At 38.7% G+C, this 18,552-nt stretch overlaps 1 protein-coding gene across 2 annotated transcripts in view; it reads right to left on the reverse strand.

The window, feature by feature from the left end:
• Positions 1–18,552, reverse strand: part of kek6 (kekkon 6) — a 68,729-nt gene that overhangs the window by 13,169 nt on the left and 37,008 nt on the right. For both annotated transcript variants that reach the window (XM_064696460.1, XM_064696459.1), the window contains exon 2: positions 12,032–12,079. The gene's annotated coding sequence lies outside the window, so the exon portion shown is untranslated. The remainder of the gene's footprint in view (positions 1–12,031; positions 12,080–18,552) is intronic.

Consider the following 18,552-nt stretch of genomic DNA (forward strand, 5'->3'; position numbering starts at 1 on the left):
TTTTTCATGCCAAATAAAGGTGGCAGAGGTGCATGTGCTGGCCCGTAGGCGTCTCGACTTAGACAGGCGGAGTTGTTGCCCTCAGAGACGTCATTTCAGTCTGTCGCCTGGCACGACCGAGGTCAAGGGTCTGGCCAGACAATTTGGATATTATTTCCATACAAAAAGTTATAATAAAAAAGGTATCAATTGAATTGAATTTAAATTTAAGACCATATCTTGTGTTGTTTTACGAGCTTTGATCAAATTGCAGTTTTTTATGCTACTCGAATTTGCTTTTATGATTCAAATTAATATGTATATTAATATGTATATTAATATCAAAAAATAAATTATATTAATCTAACCGCTTCGAATCTGAAAGTTCCTTCTAACCTTTGACTGTGAACCGAACCGTAAACCGAACCAGTTGTAAAAAAACTGTTGATCTTAACACCAAAACGGGTTATCTTATTTTAAAAAAATATCCAAGTTTTTATAAAAATAAATAGTTTTAGGAAATTTGCAAATCTTTAATTAACATTTTGATTTAGATTAAATACAATTGGCATAGCAAAAAGGCTACATTTGTGACATATTGCAATGAAAATTTGCCAACAGATATTCTACTTCTGACTTTAAAAAGAAGAAACGATTTGTTGTACATTTTAGTTAAAATGGCAGCACACAAAACAAACGAAAAGTTAAGGTGCAAACCCATAGCTAAGTTCATACACCGATTCCAAAGAACGAACCGTGAACCGAAACGAACGACTCTTTTTTCGTTTGCATTTTGTTGAAGAGTTCATTTCGTTCAGACTAAATTCAATTGAACGGGTTATTCAAACTAACTACTGAACTTATTCAATGATTTTATGAATATGTATATTAAGGGGGAAAAAGTCGAGGTATATTAACATTTTGATGAATATATAAAGCTTAAGAAAAATGAAGGAATCAAATATTCAATATCTTTTGTACATTTAACCGCGAGCAACTGAATAGATCAAATAAGTAAGTATTACTCGTTCCGTTTATGAACGTCGGTTCACGACTCGCAAATGAACAATTGAACGTATTCACCAAATTGAACTAGAATTTCGCAGTAAACTAAATATATGCATTCTCCTTTTCTTTCACTCTCTCTCTCTCTCTCACTCTCCCTCTCAATCTCCCCCTCTCAAGCTCACCTTAAATATAATCCCTGAAGAGCCTATTTTCTGTGCTTTGCTGCGACGCGTTCGTAAATAATTTACGCACAGGGTATAATTTAATTTAAATGCAAGACAGGCGTAATGCATTGGAATTCTTATTTTTACACGAGTTTTACATAATTAAATACATATGTGCCCTGTCGCATAACATAAACTTATGTATATATTTATTTGCCTGCACCACAATGCCACACTTGGCCCCAAACTTTGGCCGCTCGCTATTCAATTGACATGCAATTTAAACTGTGGCCCAGTATGTAAATTAAAACTTGCCACGCCCCGCTCATTTGTGAAACTAATGAAATTGAAATTCTAGAGAGGCGGAGCAAAATAACAACAAAAAAAACGAAGCACAATTTATTGTTCAAGGACCAACAATTAGAGGCGTCGCTGGCCGACGCTGCATTACCAAATTAAAACTGAAAAAAAACTGAAAAAAAGTGCAAAAAACAAATAGTAATAAAAAAAAAGAACAATAACAACAACAAAATGTACACGAAGCACACAAAAAATAAACAAAGTTTTGACAAAAATAAAAAAAAAAAAGAAAAGTTTATATATTTATGTATATAAGAAAACTTTTACTTTGACATCGTCCAGCTCGTACCACGGTGCGTATGCAAATGGTTTTCCTTCTGCCTTTGCCACTTGGCAGCGCCTCCGCTGGCGCCGCCCATTCGCATTGTTCTTGCTGCTGCCGCCGCTGCTGCTGCTGCTGCTGCTGCTGTTGTTGCACGCGGGGCGGAGACAGAGGTCGAGGCACGTGCGAATGCAAATGGCGATAGAAAACTTTTTAAATTGAGCAAACATTAACGAAAAGGCAAAACATGCGCTAAAAAAAAATTAAACAAATAACAGTGCAACAGTCGAGAGTGCTCGACTAGAAGATACCCTCAACACAGCGAACTACCTTCTAGTGTACAGTTTGTGCTTCTTCTGCCTCTCACTCAGCTCCAATGCATTCTTCAATAACTTCTCTGTTCATTGTCGCATCGGTATCAAATGTATAGAACTAATAGATTAATATTCAAATGTGTGTATATACCAAATCTCGAGGCTATAAAGTACACTACACTACACGAGAATTTATATGCCAACTTTGGTGTCCCTAACTCTTATAATCTTTGAGGTATCTTCCAAAAAACAGAAGGCTGTGATCGATTTGTATCGATATCGGGAGAATGAAGAGATTTTTTTGAAAAGAGTTATTGATACGGATTTCTCCAGCCTTAAATGTCCCGGCGATCGTTCATGCTGATTAAAAGTAGGCTCGGAAGCAGCTCCCACTGCCTGTTGCATGCATTTCCACCAGAAAACCAGCATACCCGTAACGTGTATTCATTTTTTAATGCGTACAGGGTATATGTACAAGAAAATAAAATGATGAAAAAGTGGAGCAGGCTGCTCTTATCGCACGCCTATTTGTTTTGAACGCTAAGGCGCGGCAATCTTTCAAGGACAACAAGCCAAGTGTAAACTGCAAAACTTGCCCATAAGCAGGAGGGCAGTGTAAGGGGGAGCGGCAGGGGGAGTCGCATCAGTAAGTTGGCAGGCAGGCAAATCCCCGCATATAATCGGAAAATGTCACAGAAAAATAAAATTAATGACACTTGGCCGCCTCGGGCGCAGATTAGTGACCGTGTTGGGAGTTTTATTGCTGTGCGGAAATGGAAATGGTTTCATAAATACACACACACACACACTCATGCATACACACACAGGCACACACACATGCAGAGTGCAATGCAATTATCTGTCAGCAAAGTGCGCGCTGTACGTGAGCAGCAGGAGGAGATGGAGCAGCAGAAACTGTGGCAGGACATTCGCCTTTGCAGGAAGGCCAACAGCAGGAAGACGCTTAACCCCTGCCCAGCTGGTTGTTGTTGTTGTTGTTGCCTTGTCAGAGCTTACAATTGTTTGCCATTGTGTCCTCGTGGCTAACTGCAATTCCGTTCCGAGCTGACGCTGCAGCAGCAGCTGCGCTGCACTTGGCAGCTATACAACTGAAAACCATTTCAGTTGACAACGCCGCCGCCGCCGCCGCCGGACCCGCTGCCGTCTCCAGCTTCAGCTCCATCTCCATCTCCATCACCAACTCCGTTTGCCGCTCCGCTCTGCACAACAGAAATCATCGACGTCAACGGCGACGCGAGCGACATGGACATGACCTCAGCGACATGGCACAATTTGGTAGCCAGCAGGCGGCCAGCTCCTTTTGTGTGTCTGTGGCTGTATGTGTTTGTGTGTGTGTGTGTGTACAGCACTGGCTGCACGGGCTTTGGGCTTGCCAGGGAGCACTATATTTGTGTGGCACCACAAAAATACACAGCCAAACGCAATAAGCAAGTGTGCTTAAGTTGAGCCTGAACGACTAGCATATACCCTTTATACAAAGTTGCATATCGTTTTTTAAACTTTTAATGCAATCTAAATGATGCCCGGATAATCCCTCAAAGCTAAGCTTTAATCGATATTTATCGATCCATATTTATCGATTATCGAATAGAGAATCGATAGAAAAAATATAAGTATCTCTTCTCCAAATTTGCAGTTTTGTTTTGTCTCTTATATCGATAGACAGGCAAATATGTGGGCATCGATAAATCCAGTCAACTTTAGTGGGGTTACAGATGTCTGCCATAGCCTGTTACAGACTTTGGCAAAAATCCATTTTATCTATTTTTTTTTTAACGTTTGCCATAGTTACAGGGTATAGACAACAACCACAACGTTGTATCTGTTTGACGAGCAGAAGCAGTTGAGCCAGCAGCAATAACAACAACGAGGGGCAAATGACAATAAACACAACGATTGTAGACACACACACACACACAGAGATAGTGTGTACACGGCGGTTATTTGTATGCATACAGCCACACATCTACACACATATATTTCGTCAGGACAGACAATTACAATACAAACAAACGTGCAACAGAATGTGAAATGCCGCAACCGGAAGTGGTGGATGCAACAGCGACTGTGGCATAAGATGGCGGCAACGTTGAACCAGAAGAAGAAGAAGAAGAAGAAGTAGCATGCCACAATGACAACGACAGCCAGGACTAAGGCTAAGGCTAAAGCTAGCCGGAGTTCTGCTACAGAAAGATAAGAACGTGGCCAGACGTGCGGAAGAGGCTAGCCGTCTATTACGACAGTACACACAGTTATCTCACACATACACACACACTCACGCACACATGCATGCGTACATACATCCATTTTTCACGCGTATGTACATTTGGTTTAACGAGGTGTGCTTAAAAAGTTTATTGATGCAACAGTCGATAGTTTGATCGATAATCGATTTATTTGTCAATATGTTTTACAACTCGAGAATTTGATAGTCCTTTTGTACTGATCAACTATTTTGGGAAGTTGCAAGCGAAGGCTACAATAATCGATAGATCTATCGATAAATGTATTTCCTCAATATGTTAATTAAATTGTATTTTATAGCTCAAGCATTGTCAAGTCAAAAGTTATATCGACGGAGTTGATAACAGAATTTATTTAAAAGATCGATTGCTACAAGAATCGATAACTCAATCGAAGACTTTAATATTTTCACTTGGTTGACTATATTACAATTTGGAGATCGATGGCGACGAGAATCGAAAGTTCTATATATAGACCAATATCCTTAATAAAGTAAACCAATCGACTTTATATAGGTTTGCAGTCAATAGACGATTGTTTTGTCGATAGTCTCCTATATTTTCAAGTACAATAAATGATGTCTAAAGAAAATAAAAGTATAAACAACTGAAGCTTAAGTGCACAAACCCAAGACAGCGTAATAATATTTTTGAACCCTAAGAATCGATATAATCTTTATTTAATTATAGATTAATATTTTTTAATTCGTTTTGAAGAACATTTATTTAAAAAACTACATTTATAAATAGTTGTTAATGGCTGGGGGCAAAAAAAAATAGTTTGGAGTTATATGGTACACCTCGAATTTACATAGCTCATTCATACGTATGAATCTGTATGTATTTATGTAGGTATGTGTGTGTGTGTGTGTGTGTGTGTGTGTGTGTGTGTGTGTGAAGCACTGCAGCGGCCATTGAGTAAAGTGGAAGTGTGTTAAGCAAACAGCAGCAGCAGCTGCAACTGCAATAACAAGAACAACAACAATAGTTATTCAGCCTGCGTTTTGCTGCTAACCAAAAAGGATGTTGACTTGGTTTTGAGGAACTGCAGTTATTCGTATAGCATACTCATATATTCATTTACTTGACATGGTCGAGCCCACAGGATTTCAGTCCAGTCCAGCACCAGTCCCAACAGCAGCTGCTCCTGCTGCTGCCGTTGTTGTATGTGCAAATTTTATGCATGCAGCCTATCCAAAAATTAGTTGCATTTCCTTAGACCCGGTGGGTTTCAATAGGTGGTTCATAACCCAAGCCGCAGCGAACTGTGGTGCAGCCCCTGAATGCGGCCAAAGCAATGCGGAAGAATATTAAGCGGCTTTTAAGTGTTGCATATTACAGAAGGTAGGCAGAAAATAATAATAAACAAAATAGAAAGAAAACAAACAAACAATGCCAACAACATTTATGGCTTAGGTCACGACCCTAAAGCAGTCTCCGGTAGCTGGTCACAACTTTGGATCATTTGGCGTTTTGTAAATTAACTACAAAGCACTCAAAAAAATAACGATAAAAATGAGGCAAGCGGGTGTGAGCGACTGAGAAATACTCTGTATGCAATTTCTTATCGATTAAGTTAATTCAAAAGAGTTTGCCTAATTGTTAGCTTGGTGACTGTAAACCTAAACCAGTGACTTTAAAACTGTAAGCAAATGTAAATTTGTGCAGTTTTAAGGGAAAGTCGAGGGCGTGGCAACTCAGCTCGAATTCTAAGGGATTATTGGCTTGGTGATTCTGAGACTGTTATCCTAAAGCAGTGACTTTAAAACTGTAAGCAAGTATGACAATAATAGTTTTGGATCGAGCTTCAGGAGGGGCCATGAGTAGTCCTCCTTAAAATTTGGTTACTCAGAGTTTAATCCTTAAGAACTGACTTTCAAATTGTTTTTGATCATACCCAATGAAGGTGGCTTGATGACTCTAAGACTGTAAGCCAAACGCAGAGAGAACTGTGAAGTTTATGAATTTTTGAAACAAATGACGCTTCAATATTTTTGTCACGATTATTAGAGGAAGCCTTGACTTGTTCATTTGCAAAATTTGTCGTAACTTGCTCTAAGACTTTCACAGATTTCGATTTGGATTGCCTTCCCGCCCATTGGTGGGCGTGTAGCTAAACATTTTTAGAATTTGTCTGACGAGTAGTATTTATATGACAAAGCGGCTGACCAACATACCCATTTTCACATTGTGAACAGGGTATAGAAATGTGGCATAGCATGTTGCAGAAACAACAACATTAAGTTCAAGTCAAACTCTGATAACAATCATCAACCGGCAGCTCCCAGCCAGTTCCACAGTTCCAGCAAAACGGAAGAGTGTGAAAACTTTTCAAGCATTTCTTATTTAACTTTTATTTGGCTTTGTTTTTCTTTTCTATTTGTTTTCTTTTTTTTATGTCTCTCTCTAATGCTTCCTCTGGGATTCCTGGCTGCATGCAAAAAACGAGCGATTAAAATTTCAAACCTTTATTTTTATGTTTTTTTTGCCCTGTCTCACCTTTTGCCCCCTGGCTGTACCTTGCCGTGCTCGTTCGCATTCATTTATTCACATCGGATAAATCACAAAACGTTTAATGTGTCAAATAATTACAGAGCAGTCGACGACGAGAAAGGGTTGATTTTCAGTTAATTAAAAATATCATTATAATATAAAAACAGTCCATATAAATAGAAGAAAAGAAATGTGTTTTTTGTTAAATGTGTTCTAATAATAACAAATTTATTTGAATCAAAAGTTATAAACGACACGAATCTCATCCTTGTAAAGTCCAAGATTTCATAGTTAATGATTTGGTCAACCTTCAAGTTTTAAAACTTTGTCAAAAGTGAAGCGAGTTTTACTTTAATATCATTTTGGTTTGTCCTCAATATAGATTTTAAACATAGTTTGACAATTGAATATACAATTGTTATGAAATATTTGTCTTTAAGTCGGATATTTTAAAAAATTTAGATTGGGTTAATATCCTTGAGATTAATTTGATGTTTAATTCATTTAATTTGAGCAAACAACTTTGTGCAATAAATGACTATCTAATCTACACTTGCATTTAATTAGGTAAGCTTAAAAATGCTTAAAATATCTTCGGCTACTTATATATTTATAATTTGCCGGTGGCAACCAAAGGGGAATCCTTTAATTGGCAACTGTTCACTTGAGTGATTTGGATTTCCTTAGAATTCAGTTAATTACAACCCGATTTGCTGGCAACTGCATTGGTCAATGACCAACCTCCGCCGCTGACCCAATTAGAAGAAGCAGCTCAATGGGCAAAGGCAAAGAAGGAGCAGCAGCAACAGCTGAAGCCAGCTAAAAGCGGCATTCATTTCGAATTCTGTTTATGGAGTTTATAGTTAAGTAGTTTCTCGTTTTTTGGTATGAAACTTCTAATACCCTTTTGTAGAGTCTATGATCATTTCATCATGCCATTTGTGACAAAAAACCTATTTATGCTTGTTTAACATCAACAAACGAGTCAACGGAACAATCAAATAAATAATTGAAAAATAATACTTGAACATATTCTCCAAATTGAACTATACATTCCCACTTTACTAATATGTCGCAGTTAGTTTTTTAGTAGCACATAGATATTTTACTTCGGATATGAAAATTGATTAACAAAAAGTGTATTCCTTAATGTATCGGAAGGTATTCGATCTCGTTTCATTGTTTTTTTGTTTTGTTAAAGGATAAGAAAGCCTGCCAGGTATTTTTGCAGCTATTGGGTATAAGTCGTTTGGGGGACAAGTCGTTTGTTTTGTATGCATATCGGGTCTCCTTGAGCTTATTTGGAAGCATCTTAGACATTGTTGAATGTCCGAAAGATCGATGCTTTTAGAAAACTCAAGCAATGTAAATAACATTGAAATATCAAAAAAGAAAAAGGAAGAAAATAACAAACCAAGTTAAAGTTAGAAGCAACGAAGTTTTGACCTTTTTCCTTCCTAACATTCTGTCAAATTTTAAGACCTAACATGTGGTAAAATTTAAAATCGGAGCTCTGAATCATATAACTCATATAGCTCATAAAGAAACAATTGTTCCGAAATAAAGTTTCTGGCTAACAAGAAAATAACTTCGAACAATTGCCCTTGCAAGGGTATTTAGGCGCCCGTCGGGTAGATAGGAACATGGCTCTTCTTGCTGTTTTTGCCATTTTCTTACAACGAAGCGGCATTAGATTAAAGTGTATAAAGCTGAAGACATGCCATTTGGCTTGTCACTTACAATAGCAGCCAGGAGGAGCGCAGAGCAGACAACTCAAAAGTAGTTCCCAGAAATTGAAAGGCGCAAAACTTGCCGAGCGACAACTTTTATCATATATACGAGCACTATATATAAATATATATATATACCTATTTTTTTTTGGCACGCTCGAAATTAGCTTTTAAACAGGCAATCTCAACAATACGTAAAACTAAATTTGTCAGAGGCGGGCTGCAGGGGGCTGCATTCATGCATTTTTCCTGCAACACTTTTACAGTGAGAGGGACGGACGGGGGAGGATCTAGCAAAAATAACTTAACAAAGCTGTAAATATGATGAACTGTTGCCGGGCCCGGACTTCATCATTGTGTGCCATAGTTGCGAGTCTGAAGGCGACAAACTTGGCCAAGTTTACGACTGCCCAGCGGCGGGCAACTCTCTCTCTCTCTCTCTCTCTTTCTCGCAGCAGCTGAAAAGCTGAAGATGTAGGCTCCAGCTGTAACTGTATAACAGCAGCGACACGCCCACCTCTTCTCCCGGTTTCTTATGCCCTTTAAGAGGGTATTATAGTTATGTCATGCAATGTGTAGGAGACTTTTTCGTACCCAAAGAGTGTATATTTATTAGATAATATGTTGTATATGTTTGTTTGTCTGTTGCGGGCAGAAAATATATCAAAATAGGCTGAGGTGCAATAGGAATGCTCCGTCAAAAGTTTAATTCTGGTTTGAAAAAATCTTCCAGTTCCTCATCATATTCTTATTTTCCGACCAAACTTGTCATTTATTAGTTTAACTGTGCTCCTTATTTATGTGCAAAGTCATATCAATATCGGACAACTATAGCATATATCTCTATTTTCATTTCATAAGACATACGAGGAAATACAATGGATTAGTTTTTTAAAATGCGTCCTTAATACGACCCCCCATAAAGTAAGGGAGTTAATTTCCAGAAATTCCGAACGCTTATCCTAGATTAGCAAACGTAGGTTAATGTTTCATCGTTTTGACAGCAACAAAGTTTTTCCTCGACAGTTATTGAACATTTCTTCCCATGACAAGGAGGGTCGCGTGTTGGCAACTCGCGCAACCTTAAGCGGTCCGTAGCTAAAACCATTTGAGAATTTCAAGCGCAAAAGGCTCGCAATTCTATGCAACATATCTACCAGAGCATTTCATCTTCGTCGTGCCTTAGATAGCTGTTCTTTTGTGTATTTTTTTTTTATTGCCGCCAGGCACTTGGCCTCCATAGAGTAGAGGAAACCCAACTAGTTGCCCGGTCTCCAATCGCAACAGCGCCAGCAGTTGCTTTAGTTTAGTTTGATTCAGTTAGTAGTTTGAGAGAGTTAAGTAGTTTTCTAAAGTTTTATGAATTATTAAGAGGATTTTCGAGTTTTCCGCTAGCCTTTCAGTTACCCAAACCGTCCTGTCCCGCCCCGCCCCGCCCCGTCACGCCCCGCACGGTGTCGCTCAACCATCCGCTGTCCACTTTTATGCTCGTCAGCAAACGCCTGAAAAGCTGTCGAAATATGCAATTTTCAGTTTGTTTTTTAATTTTTCATGACAAATTCTGGCTCTCTGCTTGCTCAGTGTGTCCTTGTTGTTGCTGTTGCTGTCGTAAGGAGCAGCATTAGTTAAAGTGTTGACTTGTTGGTAACTGGCTGACGCCCGCAGCGTGCCAAAAGAGCTCAGAGCAGCAGCAGAGAGGAGCTCAGCGGCACGAGGCCATCAGATTTTTGGGCCAAAAATTAAATACTTTTTATTGTCAATAAAATTATAAATGCAAATTATAATTTTGTGCTGCCGTTGGCCAATTAGCCAACAGTGCCACGCCCACCCGCCCAAATGCCCAGACGCCCAACCGCCGGCTGGCAGCAACGAGATAATGCGCGCACAATTCCCCAAACAGCTCGTTGCCCAACACTGGCTCTGATTCTGACGTCAATGCCTGTATTCAAAGTTGAACATGTCGCCGCGACTGGTGTCCTTTTTTGGCTGTACGGGGAGGGGCATGGATTTTTGGCTAACTACGTGGACGCTGGCATGTTAATTCACTTTGCAAATTGTTGCGTCGCTGTGGCTTTGCTCGGAATGCTAATCATGCCTAGGTGTGTACAACAACAAATGCGACCAACAACAACAACAACAACTGGCAACAACTTTGTTGATTTGCTAAGTGAAACTTCGATTAGCCACCGCGCACACACAAACGGCGCTAACAAACTGTTGACTGGGTCCACATTTTTTATACACTGTTTACAGAGTGTACAAGGGAGTATATTGGTTTTATACTTGATACAATTGATATACTTGTGCATATCATAAAGGGGACATTAAACTGCGAGAATCTCTAACTTCCGAAGCTATAGAGCTATCGTCTCCAAAATAAACATTAAGACATTGATAAGCTTCTTTAAATATCGAGCGAAATAATTGAAATTTCCTTTAGTCACAGTTTGAAAGCCACTGAATTTGGGTTAATAGTTAGAAGCTTACAGCTTGGGGGCAAAAATCGATCACTTATTATCTTTAGTTCAAAAATACGCGGGGCTTAGAACAATGTGTTGAAATTTGTATACAAATATTTGTCTTTAATGGGGTTCGATCCCTTAACTTCGCGCTTCGTACAAAAACCAACTGCTTGCTTGAAAGTTCGTTTTGTGAAGCTGATTTTCCACATCATTTCATTTAGTTGAAAACTTAATTCTTTTTTTGTATAGTTACTAAAAAAAATGAAATGAATTTAGCTTTTAATTAACAATTGCTCGTTCTACTGAAAATATTGCAAAAATCAAATGTGATCTCTGCACAAAGTTGACAGCTACCAAATATGGTTAAATAAACTCAATTATTACGGTCTAAGCCATTTACGCCCAGGCAATTTATATTGAAAAAATACAAATAGTTCATTTCAGGTTTCAGTTTGGTTGCTTTTTTTGAATGAGTTTAAAGTTCGGTTCGTAGTAAAAAAAACTTAATTGGAATTCTGTGTTTGAGCCGGCTCGGTTGAAATCCGCTTTGCAGCCTTGGCTAGAGTATTGGGCGTTCGTTTACGCCCGACTAGAACGTCCTAACTTGTTAGCTTCAGCTTTTTGGGCCGGATTTTCTGGCGGCTCAAGCTGCGGCTTGTGGCTGTAAAACGAGCTGGGTTCTGCATAAACTTACGCCTCGTGAAATTTGTTATGCTCTATTTCGTTGCAAAGCAATTACCGACCCACATATACAGCTGCCTAAACAAAAAAATAAAAATAATACACACACAAACATTCATTGATAGGCAACCAAACGAGCGCCTATATGGGCCCAACAGTCTGCGTGTGTGTGTGTGTGTGTGTGTGTGTGTGTGTGTGTGGGTACAGCAGGCAGCTTTACAGCAATCGTTGCACACACACACACCTACACACAAGCACATAGGCAACGGAAGCGGCTGTGAAAATTAAATTGGTCCAAATATATTTAGCCTTACCTGTAGCACAGTGAAACCAATGCAATCAGGATCAGACACAGGTTAAAGCTGCAAAGTAAGAGAGAGATTAGATAATGAAATAGAGTACAAAACAGTGGAATTTAGAAAGTAAAACCTTTTCAGTTAAGTATTCAGAGTGTCCGCTTACAGGCTAGGTTTACTAATTGCTAGAATTGATGACTTGCGATCTATATATACATATATATGTATATATCTTTATGTTATATAAGAGTTTGTTCTGACTGTTAAGTGATACACTGAAATTTCTACTGAAGTAGGCTAAAATTGAACACTAAGTTGGGATTGGATAAATTCGATCTGTAAGTGGGGAAAATCTGTGGTCAAAAACAGAGCAACCGGAACTCTTCCATATAAGTTTGCTTGGCGAACGAGAGGTAGGTTCAAATCCATACATTTTGAATTTGTATATTGTTAGTTAGTTTATATCGTTTATTTGTTATTATTAACAAAGGAAAAACAATAATAAAACAAAAAGAAAAACAGAGATATTTAACAAGGAATTAACACCTATTCTTTTAACATATCTCTGTTTTTTTTTATTGGTTTATTATTGTTTTATTAATAATTAAAATGCATATTTCGTTTGTTTTGTCAACTGCAATGCTGTCAATGCGAATTCAAAGCGAATGCTTGAGGGCAAACTGCGCGGATTTGCATTGAAATTGGCTTCAATCCCACAAACAGCTGCGCTACCAATTGCATTTATTTCAATACTCGCATACGAACCGGCCAATGCTGGGTAATTTCTTCTACTAATTGAAAAAACGTTGATATTTTTTTTAAATTAATGTAATGTCTATTAAAAAATGTATACTATTATTTAACAAAAAAAAAAACAAAAGTTTAACAAGTTATGTCAAACTCATGCATTTGTAAAATAATTTATCTTGAATACTTGCACTAATTAAGTCAATCATGTAGAAATTTAATTTACTTCAAATAGAGGCAAGCGTTTATAATTGAAATAATAAATTGTTTGTGTTTTTCATCAAGCCGAGCTCACAAAAAAAAAAAGTTAAATTGTAAAAAGACTTAATTAAACTTAAAGTTCGCCAGAATTTCGAATTTGCAACGAAAAACTCAATTTTCTGACCTTTTAATGGAGGTGGTGGTTGCTAACACTGTGCGGCACGTGGCAGCAACAAAAAAGAAGGTAGAATAAAATAAAGAAATTGAGGGAAAATGGGCAAATTTTGCAGGTTTTGCATTTGTTGCATTACGAGCACTATACAAATAATCGATAGCTTTTACGCAATAGACTCCTCCCACCCCGTGACTCTACGAAAGGGAGCCATCATCGAAATACGATGACGGGAACTGGCTTTGAGCTTGGGGTTGGTTGGCTCAGTGTGTGTGGGTGTGTGTGTGTGTGTGTGAAAATTTGTGCAGACAAAATTTATAAGCGCATTACAAGAGCTCGTGTAGTTTTTGTGATTTGAGCGAGGGCGCGAGGGCTGGGTGGCCCGGCTTCGGTGGCCGGACTGTTAAATGGGGTCGCTGGGGCAACGGCATATACAAAGTGCTTACAAAGCGTTTGGGCGATTAATCAGTTTGGCAGCCAGAGCAGCAGCACCATAGTACATTGATGGTAGCTAGGGAGTAGAGCTATTATACATATACACTCAGAGAAAAGGCAACAAAATGTTGTACCCAAATAAAATGCAACCGCTTCATCAAATGCGAAAAAAAATCCTATTTCAAAATGCCCAAGATTGTCACTCCCATAGCTGTAAGGTGGACTTGAATTAAACCAGTTCCAGCATTTCACTAACAAAAAATTTAATGGTTTGCTTCAAAAAAGTATAAAGTATATATTTAAAATCTGATCTTCGAGACAGCAATAATGAGATATAAAAAAAAACAGCCAACTTCTCAATTACAAATAAATAATTACCGAAATGGACCCGAACATCACCCACCAAATCTTTGACCCTCATTTCCAACAGGCAATGATAGATTTTCAATAAAGTAGGAGACATTGCTCAAATGAATTCGAGCATATCTTTTAAATTTAGTTTGAGGTCAATCGGATGGTAAAGAAAAAAGCAAAGTCAGTCAGTCAGTCCATCAGTCAGTCAATCACCGACGATAATATTCTCGGGGCTAGCTTTAAGATCTGTAACATGTTGTACATGTAAATTCTTGAAATAAGTACCGTATACTAAATGCTAGCCGTTTTTATATTTCCTTTGCTTTGTTCATTTTAAATTCAAAATAGATTTATTAAATGAATACAAATTATTTGAAATAGAAATGTACGTGATATTTGGAGGGCATCAAATCTAACCCATTCAAAGTTGAATCCATAATACCTATATTTTTTCGCTGACTGTATGCCTTTATATATGTGTGGGTGTGTGTCTGTGTGTGTGTGAGTGTGAGTTGAGTCCTTGAGGCAGCGCCTGCAAGGAGCGCTGCAAGCACGGGCAGTTCGAGCCAAGCCAAACGTCGTTTTGGTGGCTAATTAAGGCAATTATGCACTTAAAGCTTCAAGTGGCGTGCAGCAGCAGCAGCAGCAGTAGCCGTTGCAGTTGCTGCAGCAGCAGCAGCAGCAGCAGCAGCTGTTGCAGTTGCAGCCACGCCCAAATGATGTGGCTGCCTTCAGTCAAACATCAAAGCTAGTCACGCTCGCCAGGCTCGTCTTAGGCCATCTCACTCCAACTGACGGCCGCTTCTGGGTTTTTTAATAATAAAATGGCTTCGTACAGGAAATAACTCATACGCGCCGTATGCCGCACTCGCCATACATCAGCGACAGTTGCTGTTGCCGCCGCCGTTGTTGTTGTTGTTGTTGTTGTTGTTGTTGGTGTTTGGTGTTGCCTTTGTTGTTGGCGTAAGGACGTGTTACTTACTTACGGCCTTCTTATATATTACGTTGCCTATACATATGCCCATATACATGCATATATAAGTCGCTATATAATATGTATATGCCTGTACATTATTGTGTGTGCGTGTGTGTGTGGGCGGGTGTGTGTGTGTGTGTGTGTGTGGGTGTGTGGCAGACACAAGAAACGATTTATCTCAATTTACATACTAAATGACAGGCAGAGGCAGGCTCATGCAATGCGCCTTTTGCTGTTGGGAAGAGGCTGGGCAGCTGGCGCCACAGTGGATAAATTTCACATAGTTCTTGTTGTTGTTGTTTTTCTTGCAGTGCAATCGGCCTTCAATACGCACAAAATGCAACGACATTTGTGAAATGAGGCCCAGGCATTGATATCAATTTCAGAGTAAATGAAATTCATTAAGTCCACTTATCGAGCCACAGAAGGTCTGAAAATCTGTTAATTACAATATTGGTTATATCATTATTGAAGTGCGATTTTGCCAAAGGAAATTGACATCAATTTATATATATATAACGTGTATATATGCGAATGTTTCAATTTGAATTATTTAAATTTTAATTAATATCGCTTAAGAGTTCAACATATTGAATGGCATTCAAATTAACTTAAGTTCGTGGGAAGAAAAATTGAAGCTTCGGTTGAAAATGTCGAGATGAATGTTTCTTGGCGAACAATGCGCATATTTTATGATAAAATACTACAGGAAATTGTAGAAATTTTATAATGTTGTATGCCAATACGTAAACGATAAGAAAAAACTTTGGGTATATATCTCAATAGCTAATAAAAGAGAAAATAATATATATATTTAATTTACGAAGCGTCGCAAGGGCGCATTAATCGTGGCCGTTTTAGTCGGGTTTTTGATAACCTGTTTTTCCATATATTTTTTTCAAATTTTTTCTTGTTTTTGGATATCAGTTTAACATATTCATCACATCACTGTGATTTCAATTTTATTCATCCGATCTTTACGATTATGCTGTCGCTTATTTAAGTTCAATAATCGAAAGTCGGGAAGAACAGCAAGAAAATGTCATTTCCTTATATTTACCGCTTTCTATTTATTTCTCCCCTACGTCTCAAGTAAGAACTTGATTAAGATGTGATCTAAACATTTATTTAACAAGCTTTAAGAAGTACATGAGCAGTTGTCTCTTTTTTCAAAGCGCTTTACCTAGTTGGGAATTGTAAGTTTTCGCTTTATTTTTACGTATTACTGTTATACACCACTGTTATATGCCACTATTATACATTTTACACTTAAATATTCGCACCTTAGGTAACTATCATATACTGAATTAATAACATTTTCCATTGTCTAAACATTTTCGCACACTGTTTACGCTAGCTTTTGCCACTGTGCAACACCCACGCTGAAAACGCTCGTCACTTGTCAGCTCGCTGTGGATGTAATGAAGGCGTTCGATGTAATAAATGCAAAATTTTTTTGTGACGCCAAAAAAAAAACACAACAAGAAGAAAATGAGTACAAAATTACGTCGAAGCAGCAGTCATCAGACAACAGATAGACGGACAGGCAGACAGCAGGACAGCTGATGGCGATGGGTTTCTCATATCACAAAGCTGTCCCAAAGTCGAAAAAAAAAGAAAGGAGCAGAGCAAAACCTCAGACTGAGGCAATGCTTAGCCCGGGCTTTGCACGCTTCAGTCAAGAAGTTCAAGTAATTCCCCCGAGTGGCGGCACGCACATGACTTTTAATAAATATTAAAGAGGGCCACCACAAAAATTCGTCAATCTGCCAGGGCTGACAAAAAAAAAAAAAATAAGAAACAAAAAACGAATGAAACAAATATTAAATTAGACTAATAAAATATTGAGCAATTGTTCTTGTTGTTGACGGCTTCTTAAAGCTGCCAACTTGTGGTTCGGCAATTTGACAAATGTGCCACACACACACACTCACACATGCACACACACGCACATTTATTGTTGTTGTGCCCCCGCCCTCTCCATTCACATGTTTCCCGCTGGATAATTTAATGGTCTTTTACTATGAGTTTTTGCCGGCCATCTGGGCGGCATTTTGTTGCCCCTTGGTTGCGCATGTTTCAGGCTCGCTTTTTGTAAGCTATTTTCTTTTTACAAAAGAGGCGCAAAGTTGCGTAAATTATTGTTAACGGAGGCGTGTGCATTGGATCCTGCCGAGCGTCCCACCTTTTGCGCTGTGTTTTTAATACTCTGTTTACAAAGTGAATAGGAGTATATTGTGGTGATTTGACACTTTAAATATATACTAGTATTTCTTCGCATTGGACAAGGGGTTAAAATTTGTTGGCCACGGTCAGTAGGGTGTACGTGAATCTATATCTCCCAAAGTTTAGATCAGGAGTTACCAAATTTTGGTGCTATACATCGAAAGGGCTTCCCTAAATGTCATAAAGCCCATAAGAAGAGAAGAGCCAAAACTATTCTAGCCACAGCTTTGGGCTTAGTCATCGAGTCGCCAAGCACAACAATCAACCAGATTCTTCTTTTTAGCTGTAAGCAAAGTATGGCCAAGTCGCTTACACCCGACTGAAATTTTGATACTTGTTTTTTTTTTGGCCAAGTCGATGGCAGCGCTTTTGTGTATTTGAACTTGGCAGTGCGTTAAATTGTAAAGACCCAGTAAATGCCACATGCTAACACACATACACCCGTCAACAGACACACGCATAACAACACACTCACACCCACACACACAGTCTGTTTGGCATTCGTATGGCTCGGCTAATCCCAGGAAGTTGCTCAGATTTGGCCACAGAGATTCCTTGGCGCATCGAAAAGGTTGCCGCAGCTCTAAATGCCTTGGTTAATCATTTCTAACTAAAAATACGACTCGATTAAAGATTATTCTAATGCAGCATTTTGATTAGGCACGTGTGTCTGCGCGCGTGTGTCCATGTGTGTGTGTGAGTGTGTGTGTGTGTGTGTATTGCAGGGAGCACAGGTTGCGTCTTGTGTCTATTTGCAAGGCGAAGCAAGGCAATTGCAAATACAAATACAAATACAAATGCCCGGAGAACCTTGGCTAACTATAAATATTCATGAGTAAATGTGTGTGTGTGTGCGAGAGTGTGCGTGTGTGCGTGTGGAGTGCTTAAGTTACTTGTGAGCCGCAATGAAACTCGAGCTGCCTTTGACCAGCTTCAATGTCATGTTTAAAGATTGACGCACACCAAATAAACCTATATAAATATCTGCTATCCTAATCCATATACCTATAAACACATTACGGGCTTGCAGAAAATTGGGGAGAGTTATGAAGCTCGTAAATAAAGAGTTTTCTAAAAATATATTAAACGACAAGAAGTTTTCCATACGCATTTTACAACGGATTTTTCACAAACATATGATTTAGAGTTAGATCTGGCTTATATATAAGAAGGATAATAGAACTTATACATGCATATATATCTAAAAGAGAAAAAAACGTTTTTTACACAAGAACTACTGAGCCTGGCACGCCCAAAGGGAACAACAGTTCCTTGACCTCTCTAATAATAGAAATCAGTACTCTCTTTGCTCTGAGCTGGCGACAAAATTTCTTTACCCAGATGCCCGCCTCCTTTCCCAATTTGCATAATTGACCCATCTTCCGCCAAGCAAAGCACACAATCTGAGCCAGGGGAAAGGCCTTCTCA

This window comes from Drosophila montana, unplaced genomic scaffold (genome assembly GCF_035044405.1).
Source record: "Drosophila montana isolate Dmon_TW-CO22-7 unplaced genomic scaffold, ASM3504440v1 contig_3848_1, whole genome shotgun sequence".
In the NCBI taxonomy this organism is placed as follows: Eukaryota; Metazoa; Arthropoda; class Insecta; order Diptera; family Drosophilidae; genus Drosophila; species Drosophila montana.